The sequence below is a fragment of the Sus scrofa genome, chromosome 14 (genome assembly GCF_054392235.1).
Source record: "Sus scrofa isolate SSC_HxYL_T2T_F1_AM1 chromosome 14, Sscrofa_HxYL_maternal_Yorkshire_Landrace_v2.0, whole genome shotgun sequence".
NCBI classification, from domain to species: domain Eukaryota; kingdom Metazoa; phylum Chordata; class Mammalia; order Artiodactyla; family Suidae; genus Sus; species Sus scrofa.
The window spans coordinates 143,760,603-143,777,176 of NC_139396.1; the positions used below are offsets into that span (position 1 = coordinate 143,760,603).

Genomic DNA, 16,574 nt, shown 5'->3' on the forward strand with positions numbered 1-16,574 from the left:
TAATATTTCATCTTTTTATTCCCAAGAGGCCGCGAGAATGTATAGAGAGCCGTGCGTGAGTGTGTGTGCGCGCGCGGGAGGGTGTGTAAGTAAAATGCCCGAAGAAACCACCGTTAATGGTGCCCCTGAAGTCAACCAGTGATACTGGGTGAAAAAGGTGCTGAGGGCTTGTAGACAGCATGTTTTGCTTTGCCCGGAAAGAAGGGTTTACACGCTGCAAGAAGGCCCTTGCGAAGAGTTCTCAGCCGCGCCACCGTTTTACCATTAATGTTACCATCTTGTGATTCGGGTGAACTATGCGGCTTGGGTCGCGACTTATCTGGGCCGGCAGGCCCAGTGCGTGGGTAAGATTGGGGATGATCAATAGGCTCTGAGAAGCTCTTTCAGCCAATATGGGGGACACAAAAGGAAAACGGTGAGGTTTCGTTTGTTCTTTCGAGATTTTGTTTGACAGTTTTAAGGCCTAGAATGTTGGTGTGTTTGAAGGATCTTTATTCTCCTAAAGGTTTCCCTCAGCTTGTAATGAAGTCCTCAAACCTAGTTTAAGAAGTGTAGGAATGTCTGAATGATGAGTGCTTGGGTGAAACTGGAGAAAACTAGGGAAATATACACAAGGACAGCAAAATCAATCCTGTGGAATCCAGCAGAGGTTTTCCACCGCTGTTGTATTGATGCTTTGAGTTACATAAACTTATTAACACGTAGTGGTAAGGGAAATAACCAGTGATGGAGCATAAAAAGAAGTAAATATTGTATTTTAAGACTGACTTATGCAATAGAAATAGTGAAAATTTAAGTTTGACATCAAAGAACGCTAGTATGTCTCAGAACAAAATGGTTCCCTTTTTTTTTTGACTGGTAGAATATTAAAAGCTCTATTTATGGACAACTTTTTGCTTTGGTTTGATTTTATATAACTGTCAACTACTTACGTAGCTAACTATTTGAAATGGAAAATATTTTATACTGTTATTCTCTTCCTATTGTTTTGCAAATAATTTCAGCTAGGATTTACTAAATATGATGGACAGTTTAAGTACATTATTACTTAAAATTTCTCTTTAGTCCTTAATATAAGTATAAACTACCAGAGAAAAAATGTTTAAAACCTAAAGTTTATTTAGTAAAACAAAAAACAAAAAACAAAAAAACCCCATCTAATTAATTGATTATTAATTGGGACACATCAAACGTGCTTTTTGCCATACAGTGTCTTGCGGCTTGAGATTAGGCTACACAGTAATTTTATTGAGTTTGCTTTGGTATTGTAATCACCCTGCATTTTCCTTTCATTTACTTTTAATTAGGAAAAAACTAAGAATTGTATGTTCACAGAAAAATCTTTGTAGATAGATGTCTGATTGTGAAATATTACCAGGTTGGAAATAAAGGTCATTTTGTGGGAAACGGATCATGTCAACTATTTCACTTACCTTATGTAATAAGTAATTTACCTGTAAATTCATCCCCATTTAAAAAATTCCACTTCTGGAATATCTTACTTTAATAGATAAGCCTGAGCTCTTCAAAGATGGCCCCTTCCACTGTTAGTCCAGGATGGAGATTCAAAGAAGTGCCTGATGGCTCTGCCTGTGACAGATCGGTGTTCAGGCACCAGGTCCAAGGCCAGTGAATGTGCTCATGGGATTTGATGTTTTGTGCGCTTATGTTTCTGAGTCTTTCTTTATAAGGCTGATTTGGGGTTTGCGCTCCCCTCCGTACCCACTGAAATTCCCCTGGAACCAGGCATAACAGGGCAAATGCTTTGCAGGTCCATCTTTAATGCGCTGAAACTTGAGCAGGTTATTTTGAAACTGCGTTTGCATAATTTAATCTGAGCAACCATTCTTATGTAGTTATGAGGTGCTGTTTGCATCAGCCATCTTTGAGAAAATGTAGCGGGGCGAGGCTGCCCTCAGCCGCAAAATTGTCCGCCACTTGATTTGAGTTTTGTGAGCCAGAGATTTGGATGAAATTCTCCTCTAGTGGATGGCATGTTAAATACATTTTTTGGGGAGAACCTGTATTTTTTTTTCCTAGTTGTTTGAGTAAGGCTATTATGTAATTTGTAAGAGAAGTTTTGATTGCTTTAAAAATGATCAGGATATCAAACTTCTTCATGTTGCTTAGTGTTTAAGGAGTACAAGAATTTTTTCACTTCTTAATGTCTCTGTTTACTGATTTTCCTTAATGATGGTTTTCCGTTTTGGATAGAGTCGATGACTTTGTTAAAATAACAGTCCTGATCCTAATAAAAACCAAAATCCCGCTCACCTATGTTTTGCTTGGTCTCAAGAGAATGAGGTATTACGGTGAATAATGTGACTAATTTTGGTCTTTATTTTATGGAATCCAGTCTCGGCATTTATGAAGATTATGCCAGAAGTTAATTACTGTGGAGTACCTTTGTCCTATTCAGGTATATTTAGTTTTCTCATTGTTGCACTGTTAGCTTCAGTCAAGAGGGATCCGTGACCTCTTTGCTCTTGTTAACCCCTGATTCCTGGCCAATATCGAATTACCTATAATGGATTATCAGCCATGTTTAGACACATATAACTAATATCTTGTAAGATATCGTTTTAAAGTACATTCTTTAAGCTGGCCAATGTGGAGATATTATTGGGTAAAACATAAAGCATTATGTAAGCCATTTGGACAACAAGAAATACAGATAACACCCTAAGAGGACATTTGGGATGAGTTTAGGAAATCAGAGTAATTTGAGGGTTTAAATACATATATATATGTCTTCATATAATCAGAAGTAAGGCAATAGTGGTATGTGTTGGCGAATGTTTTACAAGGATTTATCTCCTCATATATTCACAATATTTTATTTCCAAAAATATTTTATATTGAAATTTTGTGTTTTATAATCAGATCGAACCCTTGATTTATACGAAGTTATTTATTAACCTTGATGAACATCAGAAATTACAATTTTAGGTTGTAAGTTTTAAAACTCTCCTCAGAATGAAAACAGAGCCCTTTAGTTCTGTGGGCAATATTGGAGTCACTTGTCAGAGGCAGTTAGAAAGTGTGACGTTAATCATGGTGAAAATTAACCAAATAAGCGCACACATCTTTTTTGAGGAGAGCACACAGGTGATTTTCCTGAATTATTTGATTTGCAGTGAAATGCTCCTGGTTAATGGATGGTATCAGGTGTATTTAATTTGTGAATAGATGATTTATTTTTTCCTTTCCAGATTATTTCGGTACGAGACGTATAAAGATCAACTGTGGAAATAGAAAAAGTTTCAGTTTAGTATTTGATAGGGTCACATGCATGTGTTTGTGACTTACAAAGATATAAATCCAGCCTTGCTCCCTAAAGTTTATAGTCTAATGCACAGCGTTAGGATGCTGGCCGGCTGTTTTCAGAGCAAAGTGCTCCCCGATTCAGTCTAGAAAATGTTACATGTAGTCATTCTGATTGCAGTTAATTTTATAGATGTTTTACATTTGGAAGGATCTCCACATAACTCTTAGAGAGTGCTACACAGGCAAGTTATATGTGATGTCCACCCATTTTGATGAGTCTGCTGATAGTTACACCCCGAATCGGGGAGGAAATAAGAATTTGCCAAAACGAGACTTTACCTCAACTTATACTTGGTGCTTTTCTAGAAAGAGGATGGAATTTCTCACATCTGTGCCCGTTTCAAACGTCGGTTTGAGTCCATTTTTAGGGGGAACAGGGATACACTCATAGAAGGAATTTTGAAAATTTTAAACACCATCTTAAACAGCACGTAAGGCGGGCATTCGGCAGGAGAAAACATCTGAGAGGATTAAGCATTTATCCACAACAGGGAAGGATAGAGGGTGGGTTCGTTTCTTAGCATTCTGAAAACTTTCTTGGCTTCACAAGAAAGCCTGTTAAGATAATTTTTTTAAAAAGAAATTTTGCTTGAGAGTTTGTTGTGATAAGTATTTTTAGACAGTATGGATAGCCATCTAGTTTTGAGTTTTTCTCAGGTTGCGAAAGAGATCAGTATTATGAAATATAGTACATTATTCCCATTAGTCACAGTAAATGGCTATACATATGGTGTACATAGAGCTGTTCTAATGCCCCTGCTCCAAGGACAAAAGAAGACAAGTTTTATCACCCATTTTATTCTTCTGTCCTCTTACTCTTTTGCTACTGCCTTAGCAGTTTATCAAATTAATAATTTTAAAAGCCCATATCTGTCACTTGGAATGTGGGTGTTGATCTGTTGCCATCTCTCTGTCTTTGCATATAGCTATGGGGTGGGGGGAACCCACCAGGACTGACTCACAGTGAAATGATCCCCCATTATCCAGTTACTCTCTCTCTCTCTGATTTATTTTTCTTGCGGCTGTAGCTTCTTGACCCCAGTTAAACTAATCTTTCTTCCCTGCCCACAACAGCTAATCTTCAAGTAAACAAACCAATAGAGCTCAGTTCATAGCTTTGATAAACAAGAATCTACTAAATGTAAGGAACTGAGGTCTCACCAAGGGATAGAATTAAAATGGACTGGGCTAAACTTGGAAAGCAAGAATGGAAGAAGCTTGAGATAGTGGAGTTAAAACTCTGAAGACCAATTCAGAGGCAGGGCTCCCCCTCCCTCATCCTCCCTCGTCTCCTCCATCAGGCAAAAGCTTGAAGGGGTCTCCTGTGCCACAAAATCCCACTTAATCTGATTTTTATTTCTTGCCACAGTAATTATCTTGTTTGGGATGGTCTGATACGATTTTCTGTATTTTAACAGGGAAAGTTGCTGTGGATCCACAGCTGGTGTGACTGGTAGCTGTTTTTAGAATAGTGCATTGAAAAGTTTTGCAGAAAGTAAATTGATCTGTATTCCAGATTTAGGACAAAGATGGTAATTAGTGGCTTGCAGAAAGGAGCACATGGCAATTCCCTTTCTGGTTATAAACCTGGCTGGGTCTTAGTGATGTATACGTTATCTTCATTTGCTTGTTCCCACCAGTGAGAAGACTGGGAAATCCTGACTTTAATTAAGAAGGCATATTTTTGAACCAGGAATGTGAATTTGGTTTCCAGCAACCAAGGGGGTGCTGGCGGCTGGCTGATATTTTGCCTGGCTCAATGGGTGGTCACTGCTTAATTCCACCCAACTAAGGTTTCAGTCTTTGACATTTACAAGACAGCAAGTTTGGGGTGTCTTGGATTTAATGCATATATCCATCTAATATGATAAAGTCTTTACAGTGGCAGAAGTTGCAGCCAAGTTAATTGATCCTCCCCTTTCCTGCAATTCTTGCTAGATTTTATGAGATAAATAAGTCCCCTGATGGTTTACAAGGGAACTTTTCCAGCTTGATGACAGCAGCTCTGTCAGGGGGATGGTCCATATTGATGTGAATGTACTTAATGAGCAAAAAGGGAGCCATTTAGTAAGTTGTATGAGGATGTGTTAATAATTTGCAGCTCAGCTCGCCAAATAAATCTCTCCGTGTGTTCAGAAACAAAAGGCTGGGGGTCATGCCTGCATTTGGGGGTGGTTGTCACCCCATGAAGATAGTTTTCACGCCACTTTTTCCTCCTTTAATGTGGGTATTTGCTTTAGGGATGCACCAGGGCCATTTGCTGCCGCCCTTTCCCTGCACCTGCTTTCTCTCGATCACAGTAATGACCCCTTCAGTTTTCATTTGCCACTTCCACTCTGACCTGAACCTGGAAACCTCCATTCACGACCGTCTGAACATCTTAAATACTTTCTGGTTTTGCAACTTGTCTGTAGACTGTCTTCCAGATATGGGTTTGTCTCTTATTAGACCTGCCCTTAAACCTGACCTCCAGTATCAGGATGCTGGAGTAGACAAGGTAATATATAAAGACATGAATTTCACTGTTACTTCTTTTGCTTTGTTTTGAAGACATTATTGAGTAGAATCTTTCCAGTGTTGTCAAGTGTAAAATGAGCATCTTTGCCTCCAATTAATTATTGGGTTTCTGACAAAGAGGGTCAGAGAGAAGAAGGAAACTTTGGATTGGGAGCGGGTGACCTGGACAAGCCAATTAACCCTCCTAATCCAGCTTCTCCAGGGACTGGAAGTGATCAATGTCAGTTCCTTCCAAGAATAAAGTTACGTGAATCCCCAGGAATATTGCTGAGTGGTCATTTTGCTGGAAGGCCTCTGCTTTCCTTTTGACATCTGATGGAGAATATATCCCCTATCAGTTCCGTTTTAGTCATGGGCATAAATACCTGTTTGTGAGATTCATCACTCACACAAGCGACCATAACCACAAGGAGAATGAAATGTCTTCTCCGACATTTGCAAAGTGCATTTGGGTCAGTGACATAATTTTAAGACAGACATGTACATACTGATATTAGTGAAAAGGAGGGTGTTTCCTGCTGTTATTATTATAAACTTAAAAAAATAAAAACAATTATTTTGGAATGTTAATTATTTGGAAGGTTAAAGTGAATACTTGAGTTTGCAAAAAGAGCACTGTTCTTGTTTCAGGAGACAGATCCAGTAATGTGCATGTGTTGAAAGTCAATTGTCTTCAATGCAAGCAGGTGGGAGCATGTTTGATGATGTTACTGTTTTTAGAGGCAGAAAACATAAGCACATAAGCATAGCCGTGACAGAAGTTTCTGGGAGCGGCTGGCTGCCGGGACTCCGACTCCTAAATGGTTCCCCGCATTCTCGTTGGCCCCAGCGTGGGCTGCAGACTTGCCCAGAGCTCGCTGCTGAAAAACGCTTTGCAGAGAAACCATCGTTCTCCAGGCTGGGCCTCAGGTTTCCGTGTGGGCTCCTTGACTCAGAGAGACCAAATATTGTTTCCAGAGCCTTTCTAGGACCGGGTCTCCCCGAGCCTGGTGTCCTCCTGGACGAGCAGGATCACTGATAGCGGAGAGTTTTGGAGAGCCTGTATTTGATACTTGAAGAGATAACTTTTTGTATAAAGCGGGAAGTGGGTTGTGTGATTCAATCTTGATTAGAGACTTTCGTTTATTTACATAAAGAGGATGAACAGAAGGATATTTATGGCCGCATTGTCTAAAAGATCAAAAAATTAAAAGCCACCTAGGTGTTTCTTGATGAGAAAATAAATCATGTGCTGTGCATGTTATAATAGAATGTACCATTCAGCCATTAGAATGATGCCATCATTCTGGAGTTCCTGTCGTGGCTCAGTGGAAACAAATCCAACTAGGAACCATGAGGTTGTGCGTTAGATCCCTAACCTCGATCAGTGGGTTAAAGACCCAGGGTTGCTGTGAGCTGTGGTGTAGGTGGCAGACGATGCTGGAATCTCTAGTTGCTGTGGATTTGGCTGTGGCCGGCAGCTATAGCTCCAATTGGACCTCTAGCCTGGGAATCTCCATAAGCCACTAGTATGGCCCTAAAAAGCAAAAAAAAAAAAAAAGGCCATTATTCTATGTTTATTAACATGGAATATAAACATATAATGTTACTAGCTAAAAAAATTACAAATAGCGTATGTACAGGGATCTCATGTTTTTTTTTTTTAAAAATGTGTCTGAGTGTGTGGGTGCCTGCAAGCCTGGAAAAACAAATATAAAATTGTTAACAGTGCTTCTGATTCTGAGTGGTTCAATGATAGTGGTTTGTCTTTTTTTCTTTTTCTTTTTTTGTCTTTTTAGAGCTGCACCCACAGCATTTGGAGGTTCCCAGGTTAGGGGTCAAATCAGAGCTGTAGCTGCTGGCTTACACCAAAGCCACAGAAACCCAGATCCGAGCCATGTCTGCAACCTACACCACAGTTCACAGCAAGGCCGGATCCTTAACCCACTGAGGGAGGCCAGGGATCCCACCTGTGTCATCAGGGATACTAGTCAGATTCGTTTCCACTGCACCACGATGGGAACTCTGTCTTCTTTCTTTTCTGTACTTTTTTTTCAATAGGTATGTATTAATTTTCTAATCATAAAACAACCTATTTCTGTTTCTGCTTTTTTTTTTTTTTTTTTTTTTGTCTTTTTGCCTTTTTTGGGGCTACTCCTGTGGCATATGGAGGTTTCCAGGCTAGGGGTCGAATCGGAGCTGTAGCCGCTGGCCTACACCAGAGCCACAGCAATGCAGGATCCGAGCTGCGTCTACAACGTACACCACAGCTCACGGCAACACCGGATCCTTAACCCACTGAGCAAGGGCAGGGATCGAACCCACAACCTCATGGTTCCTAGTCGGATTCGTTAACCACTGAGCCACAACAGGAACTCCCCTATTTCTGTTTTTAAAAACAAAAGTAGGAATGGACCTTTCATGTTGGAATTGTACTCTCTTTAAGACTGAATTGGCCATTAGCACCCTAGATTTTAGACCTGGAAGACACCTGAGAGCTGCTATAGCCCAGCCCTCCTGTTTTTCTAGGTAAGACAAGTGAGCATCAGAGAAATCAAGTAAATTGTTTGAGGTCACACAGCAAGGTAGTGGCCAGGCTGTGACAGGACTCTTCATCTTTGCATCTGTTACATCTTCTGCTAGCTGCCCTTTTGTTTGCCTGCAACTGGGGGAGAGAAACGGAGAAGATTCATAAACTGACCCTTTGCCGACCTAGTCTGCTCAACCACTTCCCTCCCGCAAAAGAATTTTGAAAAGCTTCTTTGGGTATGTTATCTCCTTTCATCTCTCCCCCAAAGGTTTTTCTGCATGTGGGGGGTGGACTGGGTCTCTATGGAGCATCTCATACTCTGTTCTGTCCTTCCAGACAGAAGCTGAGCATCACATATTTTTCTCCCGATTTGAAAGTAAATAGCATAACCATAATTCTGTTGTCATTGTTAGGAAAACCAGTCTTACCTAAATAATTTTCCTAGTAAACACTCAATTTTTAACTTTTTCCAGTTGTCAGAAAATGTCTCACTTAGCGATTTTTTTTTTTTTTTTTTTTTTTTTTTTTTTTTTTTTGCTATTTCTTGGGCCGCTCCTGCGGCATATGGAGGTTCCCAGGCTAGGGGTCCAATCGGAGCTGTAGCCACCAGCCTACACCAGAGCCACAGCAACGCGGGATCCGAGCCGCGTCTGCAACCTACACCACAGCTCACGGCAACGCCGGATTGTTAATCCACTGAGCAAGGGCAGGGACCGAACCCGCAACCTTGTGGTTCCTAGTCGGATTCGTTAACCACTGCGCCATGACGGGAACTCCTCACTTAGCGATTTTTAAACCTCCCTGGTTCAGGTTCTCAGTGCATATGTTTACAATGTCTCTTTTATTTATCTATTTATTATTATTTTGTTTTTTGTCTTTTTTAGGGCTGCACTTGTGGCATATGGAGGTTCCCAGGCTAGGGGTCTAATCAGAGCTACAGCCGCTGGCCTATGCCAGAGCCACAGCAACGCCAGATCCGAGCCGCATCTGCGACCTACACCACAGCTCACGGCAATGCTGGATCCTTAACCCACAATGCTGGATCCTTAACCCACTGAGCGAGGCCAGGGATCGAACTGTGTCCTCATGGATACTAGTCAGATTCATTTCCGCTTTGCCACGATGGGAACTCCAGCGTCTCTTTTAATTTAGCAAGAGTGCTTGCCTTTTTCTGTTCTTCATGACCGAAGATTCCAGGCTAGTTGTCTTGTGGAATGATCCATGATCTGGATGAGTCTGTGGCTTCCTCAAGATCACATTCAGGTTAAGCATTTTGGCAAGAATATGCATATTATGGGTGATGTGTGGTCCGCTAAGTTCGATCCCTTAGTTAACATGGTCACTGCCAGATCTCTCCATCACAACAGGACCTTTTTCTCTTTGTGATTAGTAAGTTGTCTTTGGCACGAATACAGGGAGACCTTCTGAATATCCTGTTTCCCAACACACTTTCACCTAGTAGTTTTATCTTTTAATTTGACCTTTTGTTTGTTTGTTTTTAAGAAATTCTTCAATGAAATAGGTGGAACAGGAACAATAAATATCATTTTAGAGTGAATTAGTTTGGCTATGTAGGTTAAATCAGACAGTCTTGTGAATAGGTTTGCATTGTATCAGCCCACAGATATTATCTGGATCCTCTGGATTTCTAGTTTTGACTTGATAAGAACTCAATTGATAGGCCTTCCACTTTCAATTTAACTCTTTCAGCAGACATTCTACCCTGGACTGTAGAGCTTTTTAATGTCCATATAAAGTGAATATAAATTCCTTTTAATGGTGAAGGCAGTAACTTGATGGTAACATAACTTTTGCCTAGCTCTCACAATTTAGGGGGCATTCTCAAAGCTCTGTTGACTCTCTGCAGAAAGCTTTTCTCTCCCTTTTCAAAATCACCATATGAAGCCGACTTTAAAAATGAGTGATGACTTGCCTTGGAGCCTAAACTGGATGAGTCCTGGAGCTGGTCTGTGACTACCGATTTATCCATGCTTTTTAGATTTAAGTTACACAGCTATTTTTGCCTCTTCCAGATTGGTACTCTTATTTTCATGCACAAAATATGTATGGGTGGGGAAAGTGGTGTAGAGTAGTGAAAAGCGTCAGGAGCAGACATTCTCCAGGTTCTAGATTCAAGGTTTGCCACCCTAACCCTGAACCTCAATATTCTCATCTGTAAAATGGAATAGTAATAATAAAGTGACTAACAGCTAACATTCTTTGAGTGCTTTCTGTGTGTCAGCTACTAGTTTAAGCACTTAACGTGTGTTTAATCCACTTAATCATTTAATCCAACAACAATCCTGTGAGATTACTGGTGTTATTCTCCCCAATTTACAGATGAGGCATTCAAGTCACAAACTTAAAAGGACTCAGCAAAGCTAAGAAAAATAGAATTTATGAAAGAACTGGTGGAGTGGGGCTGGGATGGGAAAATGGTATGTAAATTCAGGTGACCAGGTCATCTCTATTAAATATCTTCGTCCTCGGAGTTCCTGTGGTGGCTCAGCAGTTAACGAATCTGACTAGCATCCAAGAGGATGCAGATTCAGTCCTTGGCCTTGCTCAGGGGTTAAGGATCCAGTGTTGCTGTGAGCTATGGTGTAGGTCGCAGACTCGGCTCGGATCCTGCGTTGCTGTGACTGTGGCGTAGGCTGGCAGCTGTAGCTCCAATTTGACCCCTAGCCTAGGAACCTCCATATGCCACGGATGCGGCCCTAAAAAGCACAAATAAATAAATAAATATCTACGTCCTCAAAATAATTTATTGAAAACCCATCATTTACGAAGAAAATATTGTAGGAAAAAATTGCTAAAATAAATTCGAAAGCAGGCCAAATTTAGTTTGAGACAAGCTAAGCAGTCCATTTAAAGGCACTTTTTCCCCTGTTTCTTGTAGCTCTAAGTCTTCCTTTTGGTTTAAAGTGAAATCCATATCCCAATTTAAATTCCACGAGCAAATCTGACTCTGGCATTTGATTCACTGTCTTATTCTGCTTGTTATGCATGTTAGGCAAGATCTGAATTTGATGCTCATGGAGAGTATATAAACACTTATAATCCTCTCAGCATGTGCTAAAATAATAACAGATATGATCATTTGATTTGCAGAGTGAGCCTCTGCCAAGTTCAACCAGATCATTTTTGAACTAATTCAAAAACCAGGATTCAGCAATGATTAAAGTGTCCTAGGCTCCTATTAATAGCTAAAAGAATTTCTGACTTGAAACATGGCCACATCAGGCTCGCTTAGTCTCCACCAGACTGTACTCCTGAATGGTTTTAGCAGACATTGTTACAGGTGTTCTTTTGCTTTAAGAAACTACTGAATGTAAAAAGCAGGCTTAATAGAATCAATAAATCAGGGAAGGATTGTTTGCTTTTGACTTTCCAAAGGGTTTAGAGTACAGATCCTTTAAATAGTGAGTTCCTCAGTGTATTTTAAGTAGAAATTTAAGAACTCTGAGAATTTACAGGTCCATCGATAATTTTTAAAACATTTTGGGGTCTTTTTAAAATTTTACAGGGCTATAATTGAGTACACTAAGCTGTACATATGTATTTTATTTTTTTTAATTACTTAATGAATTTTATTACATTTATAGGTGTACAACAATCATCACAACCAAATTTTATAGCATTTCCATCCCAAACCCTCAGTGTATCCCCCCACCTCCCAACCTGTCTCATTTGGAAACCATAGGTTTTTCAAAGTCTATGAGTCAGTATCAGTTCTGCAAAGAAGTTCATTGTGTCCTTTTTTTAGATTTCATATGTAAGTGATAGCATTTGATGTTGGTGTCTCATTGTCTGACTGACTTCACTTAGCATGATAATTTCTGGGTCCATCCATGTTGCTGCAAATGCTATTATTTCTTTCCTTTTAATGGCTGAGTAATATTTCATTATGTGGATGTACCACATCTCCTTTATCCACTCCTCTGTCGATGGGCATTTAGGTTGTTTCCATGTCTTGGCTATTATTTATAGTGTTGCAGTGAACATTGGAGTACATGTGTAGCTGCACATATTTAAAGCATCCATCAAACAATCAAGAAAGTAAACATTTTTTCACCCTCAAGAGTTTCTCCATGCCATTTGTAATTTGTCCCTCTGTCTTTCCTTTAACCCCCTTCTCCTCAGGCCACCAGTGATCTGCTTTCTAGCACTGTAGATGAGTGTGCATTTTCTAGAATTTTATGCAAGTGAAATCATTATATACTCTTTTTGTTGTCTGCCTATTTCACTCAACATAATGATTTTTGGGGAAATAATAATTTTTAAAAACTGTGGTAAAATACATGAAACATTAACCACTGTAGCTTACTTCATTTTATTGGCTGCACCTACAGCATGTGGAAGTTCCTGGGCTGGAGGTCAACTCCCCATCTCAGCAGCTACCTAAGCCACTGTAGAGACAACGCTGGATCCTTGACTTGCTGTGTGCCACAGTGGGAACTCCTATTTATTTATTTATTTTTGGCCGCACCTGTGGCATGCAGAATTTCCTGGGCCAGGGATCAAACCTGCGCCACAGCAGTGACCCAAGCCATAGCAGTGGCAATGCCAGATCCTTTACCCACTGAGCCACCAGGGCACTCCTATTTTAATTATTTTAAAGTGTAGTTGAGTGGTATTAAATACATTTACAGTGTTGTTTGACTGCTGCTGCTATCTAGCTCCAGAACATTTGCTTCACCCCAAAAGGAAACCCTGTCCCCTTTGGGCAGTTATTCCCCATTCCCTTCACCCCCAGGCCTTTGGCAAACACTAATCTACTTTTTATATCTCTAAGACTTGCCTATTCTGGACAGTTCATAAAAATGGACTCATACAATATCTGGCCTTTTGAATCAGGCTTTCTTTCCCTTAGCATAATATTTTCAAGGTTCATCCATGTTATAAGATGTATCAATACTTCATTCCTTTTTATTGCTGAATAAAATTCCATTGTCTAGGTAGAGGATGTTTTGTTTTTCCAACCATCAGTTGATGGATTTGGGTTGTTTCCATCTTTTGACTATTGTGAACAATGCTGCTATAAAATTCGTGTGCAAGTTTTCGCTTGAACACCTGTTACTAATTCTTTTGGGTATGTATCTTGAAGTGGAATTGCTGAGTCATATGTTAATTCTGGGCTTAATTTATTGAGGAACTTCCAGACTGTTTTCAAAAGTGGCTGCATTATTTGACATTCCTACCAGCAATAGATGAGGCTTCTCTTTTCTCCACAATCTTGCCAACCCTTGTTATTTTCCTTTTTTAAGAAACATTATGGCCATCCTCATGGGTATGAAGTAGTATCTCACTGTGGTTTTGATTTGCATTTCTTTAATGACTAATGAGCATCTTTTCATGTGCTTTTTGTGTTTACATCTTGTTTAGAGAAATGTCTATTTGAGTCCTTTGTTTCTTTTTAATATTGAGTTATTTATCTTTTTGATGTTAAATTGTAAGAGTTCTTTATAAATTCTGGAAATTAGACCCTTGTCAGATATATGATTTGCAAGTATTTTCTCTCATTTGGTGGGTTTTCATTCAGCATATGATCTTAAGGTCCATCTGTTCTTTTGCATATTATCAAAAGTTTGGTCTTTTTTATTGCTGAGTGGTACTCTATTTTGTGGATATATCATAAATTATTTATCCATTCACCTGTTGATGGACGTTCAGGTTGTTTCCAGTTTTTTGGTTATTAAAAATAAAGCTGTATGAACATTACTTTTCGTGGTTTCACTTTGTTTGCTTTTTAGGGCCGCACAGGCAGCATATGGGGGTTTCCAGGCCAGGGGTGGAACTGGAGCTGTAGCTGCCTGCCTACACCACAGCTCATGACAACGCCAGATTCTTAACCCACTGAGTGAGGCCAGGGATCGAACCTGAGTCCTCTTGGATACTAGTCAGATTCATTAACCACTGAGCCATGATGGAAACTCCATTTTTTTTTTCTTTTCATGTTTTATTTATATTAATTTTTTGGCCACACCCAGGCCAGGAGTTGAACCTGAGCCACAGCTGTGACAATGAGCCACAGCAGTGACAATGAAGAATGCTTAACCTGCTAAGCCACCAGGGAGCTCCCCTTTGCAAGTGTTTTGTTTTGTTTTTGTCTTTTTAGGGCTGCACCTGCAGCATATGAAAGTTCCCAGGCTAGGGGTCTAACTGGAGCTGTGCTGCCGGCCTATACCACAGCCACATTATGCTCCATCAGAGCCTTGTCTTTGACTTACACTGCAGTTCACGGCCACACTGGGTCCTTACCCCACTGAGGGAGGCCAGGGATGAAACCTGCATCCTCATAGTTACTAGTTGGGTTCATTATCCCTGAGCCACAATGGGAACTACCCCTTTGGCAAGTTTTCATGTAAACATGTCTTTTGGTTTTCTTGGGTAAATATCTACGCCCATGATAATTTAACCTTTTGGGAGCACAGATGTTATACACAAGAATCATTTTGGGGCGTGAAAACACCTTTGAGTTTTCATGACTGTGTTTTCGAATGGAGATAATTTACTAATATCAAACTTCAAAGCTTTTAAAGAATACACACTTTGTCATCTTAGTTTTCAGTGTCAATCACTGACAGTTTTTTTTCTCTTCTTCTATTGATGCCTATTCCTTCAATAATCTTTCATTTGACAAATAATTATTACCCTGGAGATGGGCAGAAGATGAATAAGAAAACAAGCTGAGGGACTTGCCATCGTGGCTCAGTGGAAACAAATCCAACTAGTAACCATGAGGATGCAGGTTCGATCCCTGGCCTCACTCAGTGGGTTAAGGATCCAGTGTTGCCTTGAGCCGTGGTGTAGATCACAGACATGGCTTGGATCTGGTGTTGCTGTGGCCAGCAGCTGTAGCTCCCATTAAACCCCTAGCCTGGGAACTTCCATATACCGCAGGTGCAGGTGTGGCCCTAAAAAGCAAAAAAGAAAAGAAAAGAAAGAAAACAAGCTAAAGTGTCCCTAGAGATCATCTAATTCAATTCTCTGGTTTTATAGGAAAGGAAGCCAGGTCCAGAAGGAAGACCAGATTTACCAAAGGCCACTCAACTATCAGAGAAGTTCAGTGAGCAGAGAAAACATACGAGCCTGGGAGGGTGCTTTCAAGTCTCCTAGTACTGAGGGGTCTAGAGATGCCACAGTGCCGGGGTTGAGTGGACAGCACTGTTTTTCCTCCTAGGTTATCCCATTTAATCCTCCAACAACCCTGTGAAGTAGGTAGGGATTAAGTAAGTACTAGCAGTTCAGGGTCCTCCAGCCAATGATCGGAGAGCCCAGGCTCAGAGCCAGACCCTTTGACCCGGTTCCAAATGGCACTGCTCCTTCCTTCCTTTGGAACCCTTCCCGCACCCACCGCCACTGCCGGGGGCCTCCCAGCTTCTCCCCAGCCTCCAGCATGGCCCGTCCATGGATCTTTCTTTTCCCTCTACCAGCACAGCCTTGACCATGTCATCTGCTTATTGCCTGTAGGTTGAGGTTCAGATGCTTAGAAGCCCCTTCTGGGCCCTACTTAGCTGTCCAACCCTGGGCTTGTTCCTTTTTTTTTTTTTTTTTTTTTTTTTAATGTGGGACTTGTGGCATATGAAAATTCCCAGGCTAGGGGTTGAATTGTAGCTGTAGCTGCCAGCCTACACCATAGCCCACAGGATCCGAGCCCTGTCTGTGACCTACACCACAGCTCACAGCAACACGGGATCCTTAAGCTAGTAATCGAGGCCTGGGATGGAACCTGCATCCTCACACATACTAGTCAGGTTCCTAACCAGTTGAGCCACAACAGGAACTCCCAGCCCGGGGCCTGCTCTGTCTTGGCTGCCCTTCTCATCCCTCTACCTTCTACGACCTTCTCTCTCCTCAACTGGAACATTTCTTTTGTGTTGATGGATTGTGCTGAGACCTCCCCTCTTCAAGGGAGTTCTCCCTGGCCCCAGGGGGGAAGGGGCCTTGGCGGTGCCTGTTTCCTGTAACACCCGTGGCCTCTACTGTAGCCTTTACCCCACACTCACGTCTTGTTGGTCTCCCCTAAAAACCCTGTGGGGTCTTTGCAGGCAGGGCCCCTGTCATTCACCTTGGTGTTCCCTGTGTCTGGCAGGGTCTCTGGCATGTAGTTTGCTGAACACATGAGGAAAGGAGCAACTTAACTGCAGCTTAACTGTTGATCTCATTGACTTGGGGATGAAAAAAACCACTCAGGAGGGCCTCACGGCTGAGGTTTGAG

The 16,574-nt window shown here is 41.0% G+C and overlaps 1 protein-coding gene across 5 annotated transcripts in view; it reads left to right on the forward strand.

Annotated features, from left to right (window-relative positions):
* Positions 1-16,574, forward strand: part of RBM20 (RNA binding motif protein 20) — a 243,283-nt gene that overhangs the window by 36,596 nt on the left and 190,113 nt on the right. The gene's annotated exons all lie outside the window — the stretch shown is intronic.